At 33.6% G+C, this 21,800-nt stretch overlaps 1 pseudogene; it reads left to right on the forward strand.

Moving 5' to 3' along the window:
- LOC149569007 (transcription factor GLABRA 3-like) overlaps positions 1-21,458 on the forward strand; it is a 207,433-nt pseudogene extending 185,975 nt beyond the window's left edge.
- Positions 21,459-21,800: the final 342 nt, after the last annotated feature.

Genomic DNA, 21,800 nt, shown 5'->3' on the forward strand with positions numbered 1-21,800 from the left:
TTCATTACTCTACCACTCTCCCTTAAGGAATAACCAAAAAAAAATTGATTTTAACATCTCTCTAAATGTTACAAACTTTTTTTTTCCTAAGGACTTAGTAAATATATCAACTACATTGTCATTGGTATTACAATAGTTTAGCTCTATCTCTTGAGACTAAATTTTCTCGCTTACAAAATTATGTTGTGTTTAAATGTGATTTTATCTTGCATGATAAATAGGGTTTCTTGAAAGTTTGATTGTACTTTGATTGTCAAACTTGATTATAGTAGGCCCCTCTTTCTTTTGTCCCATATCTTCAAGAATTCTCCTTAGCCAAATTGCTTCATAGGTAGCACTACATAATGCTTTGTATTCAGCTTGAGTAGATGAAAGAGAAATAGTTATTTGCTTCTTGTTGCACAAGAGACAACACCTGATCCTATGCTAAATGCATAACTAGTTGTCAGACTATGATCATTTGGATCTCCTACGCATTCAAAATTAGAATAACCTATCAACTCAACATTCATAAGGTTAGTATATTCAATGCCAAAAGATATTTTTCCTTATAGGTATCAAAGGACTCTTTTTGTTGTATTCTAATGAACCTCAAGAGGATTAGCCAGGAATTGGCTAAGTATGTTGACAAAATATGAAATTTAAGGTCTTCTACTGGTCAAGTAGTTTATACTTCCCACCATCTTCTTGTACAATGTCTCATTGACTTTTGAAGTATCACTATCATAAGAGAAATTGAAATTGTGTTCCAACGGAGTACATGGTTTTTTACAATCTTGCAGATTAAAATTTTGGTTTAACATATTTGCATACTTACTTGGAGTAATCAAAGTCCTACCATTTTGTTTTCACACTTCAATTCCTAAGCAATGATGCATTTTTCCAAGATCCTTTATTCCAAATTCCTATGATAGAGGTCCCCTGATTGCATCAATCAAATCTATATAACTTCCTATTACAATTAAGTCATCCACATACAAAGAAATCAAAACAATGTTCCCATGTTCATCATTCTTTATGTACAAATTTTGATCAGTTTTACTCTTGATATATCCTTGTTGAAACAAGAATTTATCAATTTTCTCATACCACATGATCATTATACTTGTTTGATACCTTATTTAATGCATTAATTTTAACTTACATACCAAATTCTCTTTACCCCATTTTACAAAACCTTCAGGTTGAACAAGTTAAATGTTTTTTCTTAAATCATCATTTAAAAATACTAATTTAACATAAAGTGATGAAGAACCCAATCAAATTTAGTATAAAGTGAAATAATTAGTTTAATAGTATTCATTTTAGCTACTAGTGCAAAAGTATCTTCATAATCAATTCCTTCCTTTTGTGAGTACACTTTAGCAACCAATCTAACTTTAAATTTTGCAATAGTGCCATCAGCATTAGACTTTTTTTTGAGCAACCATTTAGAACTCATGGGGATTTTACTTGCTAGTAGTAAGTTTAGTTCCCAAGTGTCATTATTCATAATTAAAAAAAATTATTCATACATTTCATTCATGTACTCTTGATGATTCTTATCTTTTTCAAATTTGTGAGGTTCATCTACACTTTTTACTTGAGTCATTAATCCATAATCATTATATCTGATTGGTGCCCTGATTTTCCTTGCAAATCTTCTTACTGCTTCATTATTGGATGGAGTGGCCTCATCTTAACCTAAATCATGCCCACTTTGATCACAAGTTGTTTGATCTACAATATTTGAACTTTCATTGCCTTCCTCAAGTAATTTTAATATAATTATTTTTTTCCACCTTTTCTTCTTCTTGAACATCATTGAAAATTCATGAAATACAATGTCTCTACTAGAAAATACCTTATGAGTAGTAGGGTTATAAATCATGTAGGCCTTGCAATCAATACGATAACCAAAAAATATACATTTTGAATGACTTTGCACCAAGTTTTCTTCTATTCTATTCTCTTGCATCCAAATGAGTAATGAAAACTTGATAGTCACTAACCATTCCATTTAAAGTAACTATTCTTTTTATTAAAATCAGCTAAAATGGGGGATGACCTAAAAACAAGGGCTAGTTAAAACTATGTCGAATGTCATTACCATAAAAATATCCTACCCCCTTCTTTAATATTCAAAACTGCCACAATGTCATAGCTCTATACCTATAAATACTAGAGTTAGAGATTAGCATATTAACATAATTACATATAAAACCTAACCAATACAAAACCATTCCATTCAAAGTAAATGTTATTAGATCATTACTAGATGCTTTTTCAACAACATCAACTAATTTATCCTTTAGTTCCTTAACTCTTGATAGAAATTCACTAACACTTTCATTTACTTCCACACCTTCATCATTGTTTGCTGAAACTAAAATCGAATTCTTCTTAATTTATGGAACATACATTAAATTAGAAAGTCTCTTTACATGACCTAGTTGTACACTTACATCACCACATCCTTTTATATCATGTGACATATTATCTCCTAAATATATCTTTTTACCATCATCATTCTCTTGAAAAAATTTAAACCAATTTCTATGACTACTACATATATCTACTAAAGAGTTATGGCATATGAGGTATGGTCATTTAAATTTAAAAGATTTGATTTCTTTACAAAACATAGAGATGGTACAAGGTCTTCCAATATTTAAGGATGAACAAATTAGTTGTGATAGATGTGCATTGACAAATAACATATAAATGAATTTGCAATAAGAACCAATGTGAAGGAAAGAACTAACAACTTACATACCAAATTATTTTTCTCATTTTACAAAACCTTTAGGTTGAACAAGATAAATGTCTTCTCTTAAATCACCATTTAAAAATTTTGATTTAACATCCATTTAATGAAGAACTAGATCAAATTTAGTATTGAGTACAATAATGAGTCTAGTAGTATTCATTTTAGGTACTGGTGCAAAAGTATCTTCATAATCAATTCTTTCTTTTTGTGAGTACCCTTTCTAACTAATCTTTCTTGAATTTATCAATAGTGTCATCAACATTAAAAAAAAATTGAAAACCCATTTACAACCAATAGGTGTTTTACTTGTTGGTAGTTCAGTTAGTTCCCAAGAGTCATAATAGGCTCTGATGTGGTAGAGATCTCTAACATCTTCATACTTCTATTGGTACTCTATTACACTCCAACTTAGCATGGATATCAACAATTCTCTAGGGAAACCAAACTTGATTTGGTCTCCTGGGTCATAATAGCCTCCCACCATATCGTACACGCTCAAGAGATTAGAATTTTTTGAAATTCCATCTTGAAGGTCAAAGTTTTCTCTTCACAACATGTTATTACTCTTGGGAAATCTTCCTAATTTTTGGGCATTGAAGAACAAAAGTTTTTTGTGAAGAGAAATTGTCTAATTGTTAGGAGGTGGATCTACATGGTGGTGTTTGGGTGGAGTCTTCAAAATGGTAATAATCAAAGCAGAAATGATGATGGTCAATGAAAAGATCAAGAGGAATAATTTCATAGTCACATGGCTTATAGTGACACATCTAAGATCCACATATTTCTTCTTCTTCTACTCTCCTGAATGTAACAACTAGCTCTGATTTATCATATCCAGCTTCCTAAATATAGCCCTAATGTTCATTTCTATTATGTTTTGATTGTCTTCTATTGTTGACTCTGTATTGATCTAAAATGTCTGAGTTTGCATCTTGAACTTCCAATTAACATAATCAGTACAATCTAACTTATTTGATTTAGTTAGATAATAATATACAAGACTGACCATCACAAAACAAGATAAAAATAACAAGAAATTTTTACCAAAACAATTCTTACACTTGAATGTATTGTCACAATGAGTACTCTTCCAAATAACACCAATGATATCACCACACTAGCTGACATAACTTGTAGCAAATCCTTCTTTCATAAACATATTGCAATTTCAACACTCTAAAGAATTTTGAGAACACCACTAAATGAATCTAAGACTTGGTTTTGATACCTTATTGAAAAGCAGAGATGCAATACACAAGAAGAAAATAGGTAAGAGAAGAAGAACTAGCAACTTGATATTATTGAATAATGGAAGCCTATTTGTATTGTTTTAAATGAGTAACCTACATTCCCAAATATTGCAAAGGATATTGACAACAAAATGTTAAGATTTTTACAACACACTAAGAGGATTTGATAAAACATAAAGAGTAATAGATCAGAAGTGGACTGCTATAGAGAACTTACAGGATCTCAAAGACATATCTATAGTTAGTCATTTGTTAAAACTAGAACTCTTTGACACAACTACAATTAAATTGGACTCTTATCACCAATAACTCAAACTTGACTTGCCACATTTGTAGCTAGTTAGTCATTATTGTAACAAGTCTCATAAGTAAAAAATGTTTGTAAAATGGATTGTATGATTGTGGTTATACTTTTAGACAAAGACTTCTATAAGTATTTCTAAGTAGTTGCTTTCTATTCTAAACTAGATATCACGCTTGGTTCGTAATTTTGAGTACATTTATTTTTCACATATACTCCTAAAAAATACCATAAGATTGTTTATTAAATAGCTAAATGACTATTTGATATGTTAACATAAATGGTAATTATATATTATTATTATTTTTTATTGTTAGTTCCATGGATCTTACTATAGTAATATCGATTGCTCAACCTCTTGCTCAATTGCATAATGACATCTCATCTCCTTTTTGACAAGATATTTTTAGATCTTTAATAATATATTAAAACATTCACTAGTTAGTGCTTAACAATATGTGGTACCAAAGTAAAGAATGAAGAAGAATATAGAGAAACCGGGGAGAAAATGAAGGGATAAGATTGAATTAGAAGAATGAAACCAACTTAAATGATAAGAGCATCTTAGGTTTGAATTTTTTCCCTATACTTGCACATATACATGAGACATGATTTTATTTATTAAACATTTACAACAATTGCATAAGTTTTGATTAATTTAAGTAGGAGAGGGTTCAAACTCAAATGCCAAAATAATATCAAGTTTTTTAAAAATAACAGAAATCACATCAACTTTTAAAAAAATGGAAATAACATCAAGATTTAAAATAAAATAGCATAAAAAGATTTCACTAACAATAAATTCAAGTACCAAAAAGACAATTCAAAAAATCCTTCTATTGAGAATTTGTTCATTGAAAATTTGCAAATTTAATCAATAAAACTTGTTATAAAGGTAGTATTTAGTTCAATGAGGCAACACATTCTTGTAGTTTTATTTTTGCACTAAAAGAACGTGAAATTTTTAGTATTTGTAGTCATTATCCTTAGCGAAAACTTAAATGATTCTTGAATTTCTTTGTAATGATTAAAAGTAAAATCATTCCTTAAGACTCTTTTTGGAAGTTTAGTTAGCATTTGCAACATGTACTATATTACTCTAAGGGTTGGGAGATTTTTTTTTTAGGCTACCCTATTATCTTTATTTTTTAAGCTATGAATATCTCATTGTTTAGATTAAGTAAAGCGAGAAGGTTTTGAACCCATTACATCAAAAGTAACATCAAGTCCAAAGACAACAAAATTAAGGTCACAAATAGTGACACCTACTAGACATAATGTTAACCAAACTAAAAAAAAACTACAAAGCTAAAGAAACAAACTAAAAATTTCTAACTAGGTTGCAAGCCAAACAAAAACTTGCCACTAGCAAAAAAACAAGATGACAGTAGCAAAAAGAAAAATACCACAAATAAGCAACATACTTCCACACTAATGAGCACATTAGCCAAACAATACCACTACCACACTAAACCAAACCAACAACTACCATCCATAAAATAAAATCTAGCACCATCAATAGAAAACTTGAAAAAACTAGGGACCCAACAAATACCACCCAAAGGAACTAGAACACAAACCAATCCATGACTTTTGCAGCTCCTTGATATGATCCAACATAGAGAGCTTATGGGAATGAAAAGGGCCTAGTCTCACTCAACCCCTTATAGGCCTCGTGATTACCTTCTTCCTTTTTTGGAGTCTCCCTGTGCTTCCTCTTCAAATATCTTTCCTCCAAATGGGCCTTTAGATTGCCAATGTCCTCCATTTTGGCCTACACAAAATTGTTCAAGGAAACCAAATAGTTCATTTGTTCCCCAAGGAGATCGTAGTCTTATTTCAATAGACACTAAGGCCTTCAGGATTTTAGTTCTTTCTTCCTCCAAGGGAACTTTTTTCTTGATTTCCTCCACTTGCTCCTCTATATGTTCCCAATTATGAAGAATTTCACCCAGCTCCTAACCCACTTCCCACCATACTTCATCCCTATATCCTAGCACCTAACCCACATTTTTTTTTCTGCTTCTATAATCACTTCCATCTTGTTAATCTTCCTATGGAAAATGTGCATTTTGAAGAGAAGCCACCTAGCCTCCACTTTCAACCTATTGTAACAAGAGATCATAAATGTCAAGTGCAATGTTAGAGTATAAAAATTAATAGTGTCATCCTCTTTCCTTAGAAAAGGTCCCAAAGAGGGTTCCCTACAAACCTAAGGGTCACTTAGGTAGCTTAAATCTACTATAGGGGAGGGAGGGTACATAGTGGAACCTAGGGAACAAGGAGTAAAAGTTTGAGAAGATATATCTAAGGTATAATAACTATTTTTAGTTGAGGAAGAACCTTTCTTAGAGTCATTTGAGATAGTTAGAGTTTCATCTTGGTTTTCATGGAGATCACGTTTCATGTTTTTTTCTTTACAGGGTGCATAGTCTAGACAATCGAGCTGAAGGAGGTCTTAGGAGTGGTCTTAAAATATTAATAATGTTTAAGGAATCCCCTTCAATTATGGATTTTTTGAAATTCCTCCTCATTAGCACAATAAGCCCATGATGAAGGGAAATAATCTCTACTACTTAAGCCATCTAGACACATAGGTTGATAGAGTAGGTTGCCAACATTTCACCTTTTGAGAATTTTAAAAGACCACCCACACCTACTTGAGCAAGGTTACCCATTGAAAATTTGTCAACATTTAGCTTGGACCAATTTTGGTTGGGGGGGAGGCATTTTATATTCCTATAAATATTTCACATGAATGATTTTAAAAATTTATATGGTTTTCCAACAATCTCCATAGACGAACAACTTCCCAATCAAAAGTCAAGAGGGAGGAACAATGGTTAATGAGATCTAAAGTTTTCTTGTTTTCCTTCACATTATGGATGAGCTCCATAATCATCAATTTTGCATGATTGCCAAGAAAAGCTTTAGGCTGAAATGGCTTAAAGAAATCATGAATCCAGTGCCAATAATTTTGAGCACGTCTACAAAACCAAAAAATATGTAGGAAAGACTTTGGTTGTCTAGAGAATGGACATCTAGGATCCAAAACCCTAATATGCTTGAGCAAAGGCTCAAGGGGAAGGCCTTGAAAAGTTAGGCACCAAGCAAAATGGGAAATCTTGGGTTTTGTAATAGCACTCCAAATAGTGTCAAAGCGCTTTCTCCATTGAGAAAGAGAAGATTGCAAGTGCCATCTCTAATTGAGCATATCCACCATCGACAGATGGGGAGAAAGCCATCTATAACCCAAACTCGATTCGTAACTAGTGAAAGGAGTGGCAGGATACCATTCCCAATCAGTCCACCAAGGTCTAACAGACTAAATACCCACTTCATGAATTAAGTGCATTGGAATTGTAGAAAGCAATAAGTCAAAAGTTTATCGATCTGGATGGGCAAGATGGTACTAGACTTGCATATCTTCGCAAGATCTGAAACTCGTGGAAACCCCACAGAAAAGATCTTTATGAGTCTTGATGTCTCATTTGACAAAATGTAGAGCACTAGCACCTTGAGTCTTGCAAAGGAGAATACCCTAGATGGCAAATAGAGGAGACCACCAAATGTTTTGTTGATTCAAAGAGAGCCCATTACAAAATTCATCACTAGACCAGCAAAGCTAAGGTTTGATTTCTTCCCAAGCTTTCCATATGCTCTTGATAACAAAAGAGCCTTGTATGAGCACAAGCTCTCACATGATGAGAAGGGTGTGAAAGCCAATCCCCTTCCATGCAGGCCTGCTGAAGGGAAATCTGGAATAAATGCAATGCCAAACAAAAATTTGGTAGGATTCATCTCTAGTGATGGCATGAATAATCCATTTGGCACATAGAGAAAGGCCTTGTAAAGAAAGCTAAGGCCTTCAAACTCTTTTAAAGACAACAAAAATCCCAAGCAACTCTGTAAAAGCCATGATGATTAGAACTAGAGGCTCAATGAAAATCATGAAGCAATCATTCTAATTTTTGATAGGATGCTTTAGAAGGAGCCCAACAAGAAGAGTAATAGACATGTGTTGCTGCAAGAACTTTTGAGAAAATCTAGAATTTTCCCACAAGATAAAGTGGTTTTTTAAGCCAATAATCCAATTTCTTAGTAATCTTGGCAAGCACTATATTCCACAGATCCACTGGCGATGCTTGAAAAGAAAAAGAAATGCCTAGAACGTGGAAGATCTCCCCATGAGCGACCCATTTCCATTCAAACTAGCTAAGCCAAGGTGGCACTAGCAATAACAGAGCATTTTATGAAATTCAATAGAAAAGCCAAATGCTATCTTGGCAAGCACTATATTCCACAGATCCACTGGCGATGCTTGAAAAGAAAAAGAAATGCCTAGAACGTGGAAGATCTCCCCATGAGCGACCCATTTCCATTCAAACTAGCTAAGCCAAGGTGGCACTAGCAATAACAGAGCATTTTATGAAATTCAATAGAAAAGCCAAATGCTTGACAAAAAGTGTCAAGGAAATTTAAGGCATTATTGATGTTTTCTTCATCCTCTAAAAGGGTGAGAAAGGAGTCATTACCAAAATGACTATTGACCAAATAGCAAGAGGATTCTGGCAAAGAAATTCCACAAACCAAACCTAAAGATACGGAGTGGGATAGAAAATTGCCAAACCCTTTAGCAGTAAGAAAATAAAGTGTCAGAGTAGATTGGGAGTTATTGATGCTAATACAAGAATTAGCATCTCCAAAGAGCATTTCCATGGACTACAAAAAATTGGAACCAAAACCAAGAGCCTAGAGCATAGGAAAAATAAAAGGCCATTTGATTCGGTCATAGGCTTTAGAAAAATCTATTTTCAAAAAAATAGCTAGTTACTTGTGAGCCCACTCCATTCCTTCCTAGACTACAATAATGTTTTCAAGAATATATCTGGACTTGATAAAGCTAGTTTGTTCAAGCTACACAATTAAAGGTAGGAGGTGGTGAATTTTGAGAGAAATTGCCTTAGCAATGATCTTATAAGACACATTAAGAAGGGCAATAGGTTGCCAATTGCAAATATCTTGAGGATCTCCAGCTTTAGGTGTGAATTTAATATTTCCTTTTTTGATAATAGTTCCTAAATTTTTAGGGAGATAGGCTCCAAGATAAAATTTGTGTAGATCAGGACCAATATGCTCTAGACGTGTTTATAAAATTTAGAAGGAAGCCCATTACACCCAGGGGATTTTTCATCTGCCATGGAGAAAACTACCTCTTTAAGGTCTTGAAGGGTAAGAAGTTTCTCACAGAAAGCACATTGGTCAACTGCTAGGCAGTTTGGAGTAATAGAAATACACTTTCTAAGAGCTTCCTCCTGAGCAACCAAATTTCTCTATGAAGTAAAGATGTTCTCATAGTGATGAACAAATGCTTGCAGGATGTCAGGGAGATTGGATAGAATAGAAGTGCCTTGTTTGATTTTTTTAATCCCAAAATTGGTATACCAGGCCTAAAGAGCCTAAAAGAACTCCTTCAAGGCTTTATCGCCAACCTTCAACCAATGGAGGCAAACTTTGATTTGGGCTCTTTGAGTGGCATAATTATCCATAGCCTATTTATCATGGTGAAGTTTGGCAAGATGGATTTGCAAATCAACATCAAAAGGATTAAGGGCAAGAGCCTCAGAAGCTTTTTCTAACACAGTAGTAGTGGATTCATAAGACCACCTTTTGAAAACTACCAACTGCCATCCATAGATGCATAGAAAGTGAGCAGTTTTAGTAATGGCATCATTCCACCACTGAATCCACCCTACCTAGGAATGCAGATGTGGCTCCAGATTCTAGACATGTAGGATATGAGCGATAGTGGAAGCATGCATCAACACAGATCCATTGAGGAAGTATTGTGACTTGATAACTTTTTGGATAGCTATTTGCCATGAAATGGAAAAATAAATGGGATAGTGGTTAGATAACATCACATCTGGCAAGGGAATGATAGGTAAATATCAATCCTCAAAAAAGGAGAAAAAAGATTGTGCAGTAATCATGGCATGATTGAGAGGTTTTAAAATGTGGTCAGAGCTAGCTCAAAAGTTGGACCAAGTGTGCCAAACCCTACTATGTTGGTGGTGGTTAATATTGGGAGCAAAAAAGCCCAATTTATTATGCATGTAGTACCAGGCTTCACTTTCCCCATATGTCTAGTGAAAAGGAAAAATGCCATCTTTTTAAGAGGCCACCTCAACTATATTGAAGTCAACACACATAACTCAAGTAGCTGGAGGCAAGTTGTCAGCCAGCCAGCCCCAAATTTGAGATCTTTCTATAGCATCATTGGGAGCATAAACATTAATGACTCCAAAAGAATGATTGTTAATGGAAAGCAACAACCAAATTATTATGTGCATGGGGTCAAAACTGTGCAAAATAATAGCAGAATGAAGACAAGGTGACAAGACAGTAACTATACCACCTTTGTCAACTTCGTGCTAAGAAGAAAACATAATGCCATCTAGCCAAATGATATGACATGCAAAAGAAAGCATGAAACTAGAGATCTTAACTTCTTGCATATATAGAAAATCTAAATTTTCTAGTCTATGATAGGTATTCTTGACATAGTACTTTCTAGAGAGGTTTGTGAGACCTCACACATTCTATGATAAAAAATTGATGAAAATTCTTCCATATCTTCCTTTTCCTTGAGAGAGGAGTAACTATTCTATAAGAAAGTAGAAACTGGATTAAAGCCAGAAGGAAAATCTTTTGGACTAATGGCCTATTGTTTCTCCTCTAGTTTCTCAACAAATCCGAAGAAACTGCGAGAACATTGCACATTCTGAGTTGCTATGGAAGAAGTAGCAAGAGGGGTGTGAATCACAACCAAGGTGTTAGCCCTAGTGGCCTCCTTAATCCCTTATGAAACACTAGGGTTTAGTTGCAAAAAAATCACTTGCATCCCTAGACTGGCTGCTAGGGTTTGAACTCTTGTTGAAATCAGAGGAACCAAAATTACCACCACATATGACTATTTAGGAACCAAGGGAACCTTGTCCTTGCACCCAACAGTAGTCCATTCTACTTTTTTCCGTTCTTCTAGCTTGGCGGGAATCTCTTTAGGTAGGGGTTTAACCCTAGGCATAGCCAAAGGGCAATCCCTGATCTTGTGTTCTGCTAACTAGAACCTATAGAAAGTGTTAGGTAGGTTCAAATAAAGCAGCTTCTAAGAGAAGGTTTGAGCCCCAATCTATATTTTCATAGTATCCTTAAGATCCTTGGAAAGATCAACCTCAATACAAATGCATTTCTGAGGGCAAGCGTTGAAAATTTCCCATGTTCCTTTGTGATAACTTTGCCAAGAGTATTGGAAATGGACTCAATAAAAGGCCAACATGGCAAGGGTAAACCTAGGAACTTGACCCACACAGGAACCCTAATCTTTTTGTCATTAGAGACACTGAAGTCTCTTGACCATCTTTGAAAAACAAGCAAGGAGGAATGCACAAACCAAGGACCATTGCTAAAAATTGCATCTACCTGTGATGGGTTGGCAAAGAATTTTTTTTTTAAAAACAACCTTTGGTAAGGTTTTGCACAATGTAAAGGCAGGCTCCATGAGGATTCCAACTCTTGTTAACCCATTCATAGAGCATAGCTTTAGGAGGAGTCCTACCCACAAAATACCTTATTAAGGTATGCTATTCTAACCAATCACAAGTAGCATCAAATTCTTGCAAAGGAAGGATAATATCAAGATTACCTTGTGAAAAACCTTCGAGATGAATTTACAAGGATGTTTTTTTAATGGAGGTGCCATGGCTATCCAAAGCAGCAATGTGAACACTAGTATCAACAACTAGGTCACCACTGGCTGGGGCCATTATAACCTAGCCTAAAACTCCTATATTAAATGCAGTATGACAAGTGGAAACAAAAAAAGGAAAGCTCAGACAAAGAGTCATATGCAAGAAAATTGAAACCCTAGTAGAGTCAAAAATCCCTCTGAGAAACTATTCAATCTTTATACAATGTTTACAACCAAAAGATGTCTAACCTTTAACATTCCCCTCTAATTTGTAAGTGTTGGTAGACCTCCATAGACCAAATCAAAGGTGGTATATATTTTCAATTTCTTTGTGCACAATACGAGGCATGAGAAGGTGCAGTAAGCGATATCTAATTTCATATTGTCAGTGAGGTACAAAACATACAAAGGCATTCTGGTAAATAGGAGCTGTTGTATCTGATAAAACAATAAGAATGCAGGTACAAATGGCATGCCACACATGTAATACAGTCATGTTATATGGATAATGAATTTCAACATAAGTGTTGATGAGGTAATATTGTTTTCAATAGGTGGCTAAAAGCGTGTTTTCATTCTTATTTACTAGGCCAATTAAAATGCTCACGGATTAGATGTATCTCTTATTTTTCCATTATGTTACTAATTTTTTAACTAAAAATTATATTAAAAAAAGATTTTGTACTCTTTGAATTGGTCTTGCAGAAGGTGTATAGATGTATTTCTATATAATGATAATAGACAAAACATTATTATCAAAGTGGAGGGCAAATTGTTAGAAATGCAATTATAATCTGAAATCACTCCTTCCAAGCACAAGATGACAATATTTCAAGGGTCTACATGCCTTATTTTAACTTTCACATTTTACATACTACTTAAAACATGGTGAAGGCTAAGGAAAAAGGGGAAAGAGAGAAATCTATGGCTATTGAGAAATCCTAGCCATATTTTCAAAAAATGGACATATCAAATTTATTTTTGGCGAGGCAAATACAAATATCTTGGTTTTGTGGAGAACATAGGCAAGGCTATACATCGTAAAGAGTGATTGATTGCTTCATGCATGGAATTTTGTTGCAAATGACATTGTTTCCTATTTCAAAGTGCTTCAATTTAGGTATCACAATCTAGTTCCTAGCTTTAAATTCAACTTAAAATTGTGTTGTATAGATTATGAAATAAGCAATACCCAAATTTTTTTAACTACTAGGGTTTATATCTTGGTGCAAAATGTCGTATGTGGACAACTTTTACCAAATTCTAAAGAATTGTTACTATATTTGCAAACATTTCATAGAAAAGATAACACATCTTGAAAATTGTTCTAAAATTGTTGGTCCTAAATTTTCTTTGGTAGGTAGGAATGATTCCTTATAGGTTCTATACAAGTAGTAAAATGGTAAGCATGTGAATATAGATCCAACCTCACTTGAAAGTTTAGCTTATATGCAGGAGGAGATGAATCATGGACTACAAGCATCTAGTATTTCAAGTGAGTGTATATCTTAGTCCATTATTGACCCTTATCTATGCATTTATTTAGAGCCTAAGATGCATGCCCTTCAGGGATTAGATCAAAGTTCAAGTGTCTTGTGATACCATCCTAGAATTAGCACCTCAGTCATTGGATGACACTCACTATTCTCTAGCATTGTCCAACATACTAGATTAACAAGTTAGTGAATTGACAAATTTTGGGGCAATTACTCCAAAACCAACAAAAATTGGGCACCCACAACTTGTTCTTCAGGGTTTTTTTACCAAATGGAAAAGCAGTGATTGCCCTCTAGATTGGCCATCAAAAATTAAGATTGGAAAAAATAAGTCAACTTTGACTATTTAACACTTTTAGTATTTGAATGAAGCTTAGTGTGTGATGTTTAAGCCATCTGCTCCAAGGCCTACTGGTAAAGGTCTTGCTTGGAATTTATTATTTTCATAATAGATACAAACACAAAATTCCCCTTGCTATCATGAAAGATGACATTGATAGTAAAGTAGTCAGTCACAAAATTTGTAGGATGATCTAGGTATTAGTCATGTACTTGCTGAGCAGAAGCAAAGAGAAAAATAAAATGGGAAGTCTTTTACTCTCCAATTTCTAGTTCCCTTTGTAACCAAGGTAAAGACCCTTTTGTCAAATTATGTTCAAGACTATAAATTGTATTCTTCATTGGCAGAGCTTTTGTTATGTTTGAAAGAAATATGACTATAAACTAAATTTTGGCACTTGAAACTTCAAACCATCTTGAAAAAAAATAGTTTACTTACATTATAAACTTTTTCACTAAAAATTGTGCTTAAAAGTTTAAAATCATATTTTATTTTTGAACTCATCAAGAAGTCTCAGCATTGTAGGCTTTGAAGGGCTTTTTGTTTAGAATTTATAGTTTTGTAGTGTTCTTTACCCATCTAAATTTCAAAGGCTTTTTGGTTTTCTTTTTTGAAGCAAGATAACTCTTTCACTTGGATATGAATTCATAACTAGGATACACAAATTCTGAACACCTTATACCTTGCACTAGATTTCTAGAATGTACTTGTGCATCAAGGATTTTAAATTCCATTTTCTTAAGCATGTCAAAACCTATCTCTAAAGATTCAAGAATTATTGTGTTGCCTTTTACATGTACTTATTATGTCAAAACATATGAATGCATATGGAAAAGGTATCAATCTTAGAACATGCCATAGAATATCTACAACAACTTAAGAAGCATGTAGAGGAGTTGGAAACTTTCAAAAAATGGAAACAAAAATTGGTACCAAAAATCCAAATTCACTAAAGTTGTTGTGCTTGGATGACATAGTAGGTAGACGTGATGGAAATATAAACAAAATGCAACGTTTAGATGGGGAACTAAGTTGGACCTTAATAGACACAATGCCAACTTCTAAATATCCAAGACTAGAGAATAGGAAATTCTATGATCTTCAAGGATTCCATATAAATTATCGTACAGCTTCAGATGTGTAGGGGGTAAGTGCACCAAGTTGTGGTGCCAAAAGGGGGGTTATAAATGGACACCTTTTTCCTAAAATCAGCAATTTCTAAACTTCAACAAGAATTTGAAGATAGTTACACTCAAAATTTTAAGATATGATAAAAAAAAAAAGTCATAGTCCTTTGAATCTAGTTTCTAAACTACTATTTTTTTTTCAAAATGGTTTAGTTCTAGGTCCTCAAAAAAGGGGGCCACAAAAAGTGGTACTGTTTATTCCAAAAAAACATAACACAGTACAAAGTGTGGCCCCCCTAAAAAAAATTTAAAAACATTTGAAATTCTTTAATCGCTTTAGTCAAAAGTTACTTAACACTATATAGTTTATCCTAGATTTTTTGGGTAATTTTATAATGTGTATTTTTTTTAATGAATTTTTTAACTAGACACCTTCCAAAAATGTGAAATATCTATGTGCTCACCCTAGAAATAATTGAAAACTAATCTAAAATCAAAAAAATTATTTTTCAAAGTGTGTAGAATGGAGTCTAGTTTCTAAAAAACTAAGTTATTGAAAAATTCAATGAACGAGCTAAAATCTATAGCCCAATTAGTACATGGTGGTTTTTGACAAAAAATGACATACATTAAAAAAAAATTATAGATGAAAGGCTTGAAATAGTTCAAATTAAAAATAAATTATATGGTTAGATAGCTAACATAGAGACCTATAATGCCATGTAACCTAGCCATATCAATACCCAACCAAGAGGAATATTGAAGGAAAGCACGCAAGAAAAATAAATCATTTTTTGTATGTTTGCTAGAAAACACATCTCAAACCTCTTTATAAACTCCAAACCTTTGGGTTGGATTTCCAAGGCATAACCAAGCCTTAGGCTTAGTTTTAATACAAAGCTTTCAATAGAACCATTTGAATTCTTAGTAGCGCATGCGCACTATAGGGTGTACGTACTATTGAGGCCTAAATTGCAATGCAAGTGCAAGAGAGAGCTGGGGGGGAGTGTACTTTAAAAAGTGTTTAATGGTTATCTAATTTCAACTTATTATATGATATAGCTGACCTATATGCATATAAAGGTCCTACTAATGGTATCACCATTGTAGGTAATGAAGATCTACCATAAGACAAGGAGCTACAAGACCTCCCTCAACCACCAGTACAAGAAATTGAATATGTTCTAGACAAGAGGATAGCCAAACAAACCAAGAGGTCTACTTACTATGAATACCTAGTACAATGGAAACACCATTTAATGGAGGATGCTACATGGTTGACACTTAAAAACATTAAGAAGACTACTTTCAATTTAGAAGAACTCCTAACTAAAGGGACTTAAGTTATTTGGTCTTAGGGAGTATGGTTTTAGTTATGCGATCATATCTGTGGTGATTCTTACAAACTAAGTTGATTTTTTGAAGATCCTTTGTGTTATTGTGATATTTTAAATTGGTTTGAGATAGTTTAGTTTTGATTTAAAGTGTTTAAGGCAAGTTTTCTAGAAACAATCTAGGAAAAGGCTTATTAAGAGCTCATTCCACAAATGAAGCCCTAACTTGTATTTGAACTAGTGGAATTCTCTAAGATTCTAGAAAATTCAAGTAAGGAGGGTATAATTATAGATTCCTAGAGCTAAGAAAGTGTCTCAATGGAAAAACCATGTTTGCATTAGTCCCTAAGTTGAATAGCTTAGTGTATTCAGTTAGGATTGAGACCAAAAAGATTTAAAAATGTTGAATTGAATTGATGGGTGTAGTTTAGTGGAAGATTTGAGTTATTTTTGGTTAGTAGAGGAGATCTGAGGCCATGCACCAATTATCTAGTAATTACTTTGAAAACCAAACCTAGTGTGACCTTATTAGGTCTATGTACTTTGCATGGGTTAGGTACTACAAGAATGGAATTGGGAATTTGGCTTTGGAGTCTTAAATAAATTCCAAAAGGGTGTCTAAATCTACCCATAAAATAGTTAGATTTCAACCTAAGAGGAATTTAAGTCCAGAAAATCAGAGTAAGAGACCTACAAGGAATTCTATGATAGTCAACATTTTGTACTGTACGACAATTGGAGGGTTAACCCAAGAATTGATTCTCGATCAATTCAACATAAGGAAGGTGTCCCAATAGAAACTCGGGGTTAGTGAAGCCATCGGTGAAGAGTTATAGTTATTGGCTTGGAATAGGGCTAGTGTCCCTAAAACAAAAAGGTGCAAGACCTTGATTGGAGAAGTACTCACCTTGGAGGAGTTCAAAAATGACCCTATCACTTTGGGTAGGCCACAAGTTTAGTTTGGTAGATTAGGAAGAAGAAAGTGCTTAAACCTCACTTCTTGCTCAACATCTCTACATTAGTGAGGGGGAGATAAAGAGGGTAGATGGCTACATAGAAATAGAAAAAAATAGATATGAAAAAAATAGAAATATAAAGAGGGGGGGAATAAGAGAGAGTGAGATACAAGGATAGAGAGATATGAAAAAAAATTATATAGAGAGATAGAGATAGAGAAGTAGGGAAATATAATTATAAAGGGAGAAGGAGAGAGGGAGAGAAGGAAAGATGCATAGAGATAGAGGGAAACAAAAGAAGGTGTAGGTAGACATGAAGATTAAAGGAAATAACAAGATAGTGATAAATGAATAGAGATATAAGAAGAGGATGAATGTGAGATAAAATAGAGAGAGTTAGGGAGACGCAGAGAGACATCTAGATGGTGATATAGATTCATAGAGATCATCATATTAATACTTAGTTTTCTCTAATTCAAAAAATATTGAAGATATCATGTTAGAACTCTCTTATTGATTTTGATCAACTTCATAATTAATTTTTCTTCTTTAGGTCATCCTTTTTAAGTTTAAGTGTATGTGCATACATTAATGATTATTAGCTATTGTAAACCTTGATCTTCTTCTTATGTAAAAATATTTAAGATTAACCTAAATAATTAAATTTACAATTTTTTTACATAGAAAGAATCATTTATAACCATTGCATTGTACTAAAATGAATCTAATCTACACATTAATCTAGGACACCTGCATGGTTGATTATTGTTTGTATGAATAGAACGTTGGTGTCGTTGAAGAATTTGACCTTGGATAACACAAGATAACACAATTGTTGTGATTTAGTGATCCCTCCCAAGGTATTTTACATACCACTAATCTTGACAGTAAACTTAAGACATAAAATATATGGGTGAAATAGAGGGTATGAGCATAGTTATAATATCACTTTGTGCATTGGGGTAATAGTATAAATGGTAGGATTGGTGCAATGTTGATTTGTAGGTAATACCATTATAGATCTTGCATTGTTACTGTGCTTATTGGGGCCTGTATTATATTATCAGTTGTTTTATCTAATGCTCAGTGTATTTTGAATTTGATTCCTCCGATTTGGAATAAACTAGTAGTAGAATATTATTTTTTTTAAGGGAAGTGTTAGGTATATTACAGTAATGGATTTCTTTCTAGGGCATTTGATCTTTTTGTGACTACCTTGGAAACAAGTCAAGCTATCAAACAATGCCTCTTAAACCTTTGTGAGATCGATCTTGACTAATAAATTTTATTGCCAATCAAAATATTGTATCAAAAATTCAAACTAATTAGGTATTGAATTAAACTTGATAAAAAAATGAGAGAGAAGGAAAACTTTAAACATGAACAAGATCATAAATCATATAACAATGACATATTGGAAATGATTAACTTATGCTTAAACAGTGATAAAGTTTATTGTTAATCAATATTCTATCAAAGTTTCGAATAGATTAGGTATTGAATTTAATGTCATACATGAACAAACATATAATATAAAATGATAACCAATAATGTCATGTACATTAACAAACACATAATATATTATGATAACCAATAATGTCGTATATGAACAAACATATCATATATTAACCAATAATGTCATAAGTCAAATAATGTCATACATCAAATAAATGTCATATATCAAATACAAAATTTCATAGACATCAAATGTGTATCAAATATGTCCATTGATGCCTATATATATACATTTCTAGATCAACTATATATTTTCCTTTCTATGAGGGGAAAGAAACAAATCTCTCGAGGTCTTCTGTCATCATGTGGAGGGAGACGGTGGAGATGATAGGGTCCTCCTAACACACTTGTCTAGACTCTTGTTAAGGCTCTTCTCTAACTCAAGATGATACAAAAAAAGTAGACCTCAAACTGCCATCAAATAGTTGCTTTGTAAGTCCACCTCGAAGGCTCGTGGATGATCAGGCATAATGAAACCCTACAAAAATTCAATCAATATAATTACTTATAAATAAAATTAGAAATTTTGATACTAACTATTATAAAAAACAACTAAAAACTAGAAAATTATTTCATACCTCAGTCAATGGCTGTGAGCTAGCCATAGCTGCGGCCACTTCATGATTGACGGACTATTGAAGATGAGGAGGAGTGTCTGACGTCATGAGCTACATGTCATACAATATACGTTACATGTAACATGAAACATGAAAAAAATATAATCAAATGAATTAAATTAACATGAAACAAATGTACCTGTATGTAGCTCATATGATGTCTATGCTTCGAGTCCATAGTAAAGGTTGACGGTCCTATAGAGAACTAATGCACATTCATAAATTTTTTTGTCAATCCTTAATATGATTACTTAATAAATATATGTATTAATTTAAATGATTAAATTGATACATACCTCTGGACTCGTGGATGGGACAAAAAATGGGGCTAGAGGATCACTGCTAGGCCTGCCACACTCTGACCCTGAATTTTGAACAATGTCAATAGATGCAAATTAATTAATCATTCACTATACATATGAAATGTGATCAAATTAGTAAATTATAATTGTAATTTACCTATGTGTCAATGCCAAATGTCTTGTTCAGGAACTGATCAGTGACGAGCCCATCATCTGCACCATCTCTAGCATGAGTGCTAAATGTGCATAAGGATCTGCATGAAGTGCACATGTGACTATGGCATGTGGAAGGCTCCCCCTCAACTAATGGGCTCATGCAATGGATGAGGGTCTGTGTCAAAGCATTAATGGTCCCTAAATCGCTAGCCTCTACATGTTCCTTCACAATTGAAGGAATAGTCACATGCTCATGTTGTGGCTTGACCACAAGTGCCCTAACTACATTAAGGTCACGGCGTGCTCCTGACCTCTCAAATGAGGACCCCCCACCTCTACCCTAGAAGTCTAATATATCAAAATCATTGGGGATCTCCCCAAACTCACAATACAATTTCTTCAAAAAATACATAGGGACCTCATGATTGTTGCAAGGAGGGGCATCAAAAACCATCCACCACCTATCCCAACAATTATTTCTAATAGCATCATGTATGCACCAATGGATGGGGAACCATTTAGTACCCTCTCTAATAGTATCTTGCTCACCGGGTTTTCTAAATAATGCACATATTCTACCTTTTGGTATTTCTTTTTTTTTAACATCTTCATATGAGAATTTATTTACATAAAATATTTTTTGTTCATCCCTCTTAGCCTACCAAATATCTAACTAACCACTAACTGAGGCTATTTGGGTCTTAATGGATTCAAGGGATGATTCCAATTGAGCCCTTATTGGATTGGTTTGTCCAGATTCTTTCAACTAACCAATGAGTCCTTCTAATTTATTTTTGCCTCTTTCTATTTCATTTATTATATTTTCTTGTGTGCCAGGTAGAGGTCTTGCAATTGGTTTAGGTTGTGGAATTTGTTGTTCTTCTTGGGGAGGGTTTTGGTTTTGAGGTTCTTGAGGGTTTTGAGGTTCTTGTGGATTTGCTGATTGATTATTGACATTTCCTGATAAAAAATTAATTGAAATCTAAATAAATAAACAAAACTAAATAAAAATTGTAAAACCCCACAAAAAAATATTTAAAACCTACAAAACAATATGAAAAATGTATCAAACAATGCAAAATGAAGTTTAGATCACATACGACATGGGAGTGGGTGTGGGCATGATCTTGAATTTTATCGATGAGGAGGCATATTAGCAAGGCGGGTGGTGAAAAGTTTCATTTTGTCCAACTCACGTACATGCTACTATTGGAAGAAGCCAAAAAACTAAGATAAAATAAATGGGTTGTGGGTATGCAGCCCATTTATATAATTTCACTTTTTTTAAAGTACATATGTGTTATAGCGCATACGCTCTATGGCTTGGGCTATGGCTTTGGTCACCCAAGCCATAGCGCATATGTGCTATAGTGTGTATGCGCTATATTCAAAAATGAAAAAAAAAAAACCACAACTCAGTGCATATACCCTTGGTTTCTCTCACCAAACAAGGTAAGGTTTCAATACAGATACATTGTCCTAGGAGAGATGCTTTTCTCCTTAATTTGTTGTAGGTTTTGGGTGCTCTCCATTTTGACACATATTATGTTCAATCTAAGGTTTGATTCCTCCACTTTTGTGATCTTAAAATCATAAATAGTATTTTGAACAAACATAGTATCTAAAGCTTGCTAGAATTTAGTGTTGAGTTGCGTAGTGAAGTTTGGCTCATGTTTAATGCAAGTAATTTTTGAAATAACTTACATGATGGGCTTAGTTTGAGTCCACTATGTCATTTCTAAAATATTTTTCTAGGGCTTATATCGTTTGAGCTTAAATCATTGGCATTTACTAAAATTATTATTTTTTGTAAACTCAAAATAGAGTTTGTTTTAAGCATGGAAAACTTTAATTAGCATTGTAATTAGGATAGCCCATGGCATCAATGTGACTTTGCCTCAAGTAAC

The sequence above is a fragment of the Cupressus sempervirens genome, chromosome 3 (assembly GCF_028749045.1).
Source record: "Cupressus sempervirens isolate cs-2001-9-10 chromosome 3, ASM2874904v1, whole genome shotgun sequence".
NCBI classification, from domain to species: Eukaryota; Viridiplantae; Streptophyta; class Pinopsida; order Cupressales; family Cupressaceae; genus Cupressus; species Cupressus sempervirens.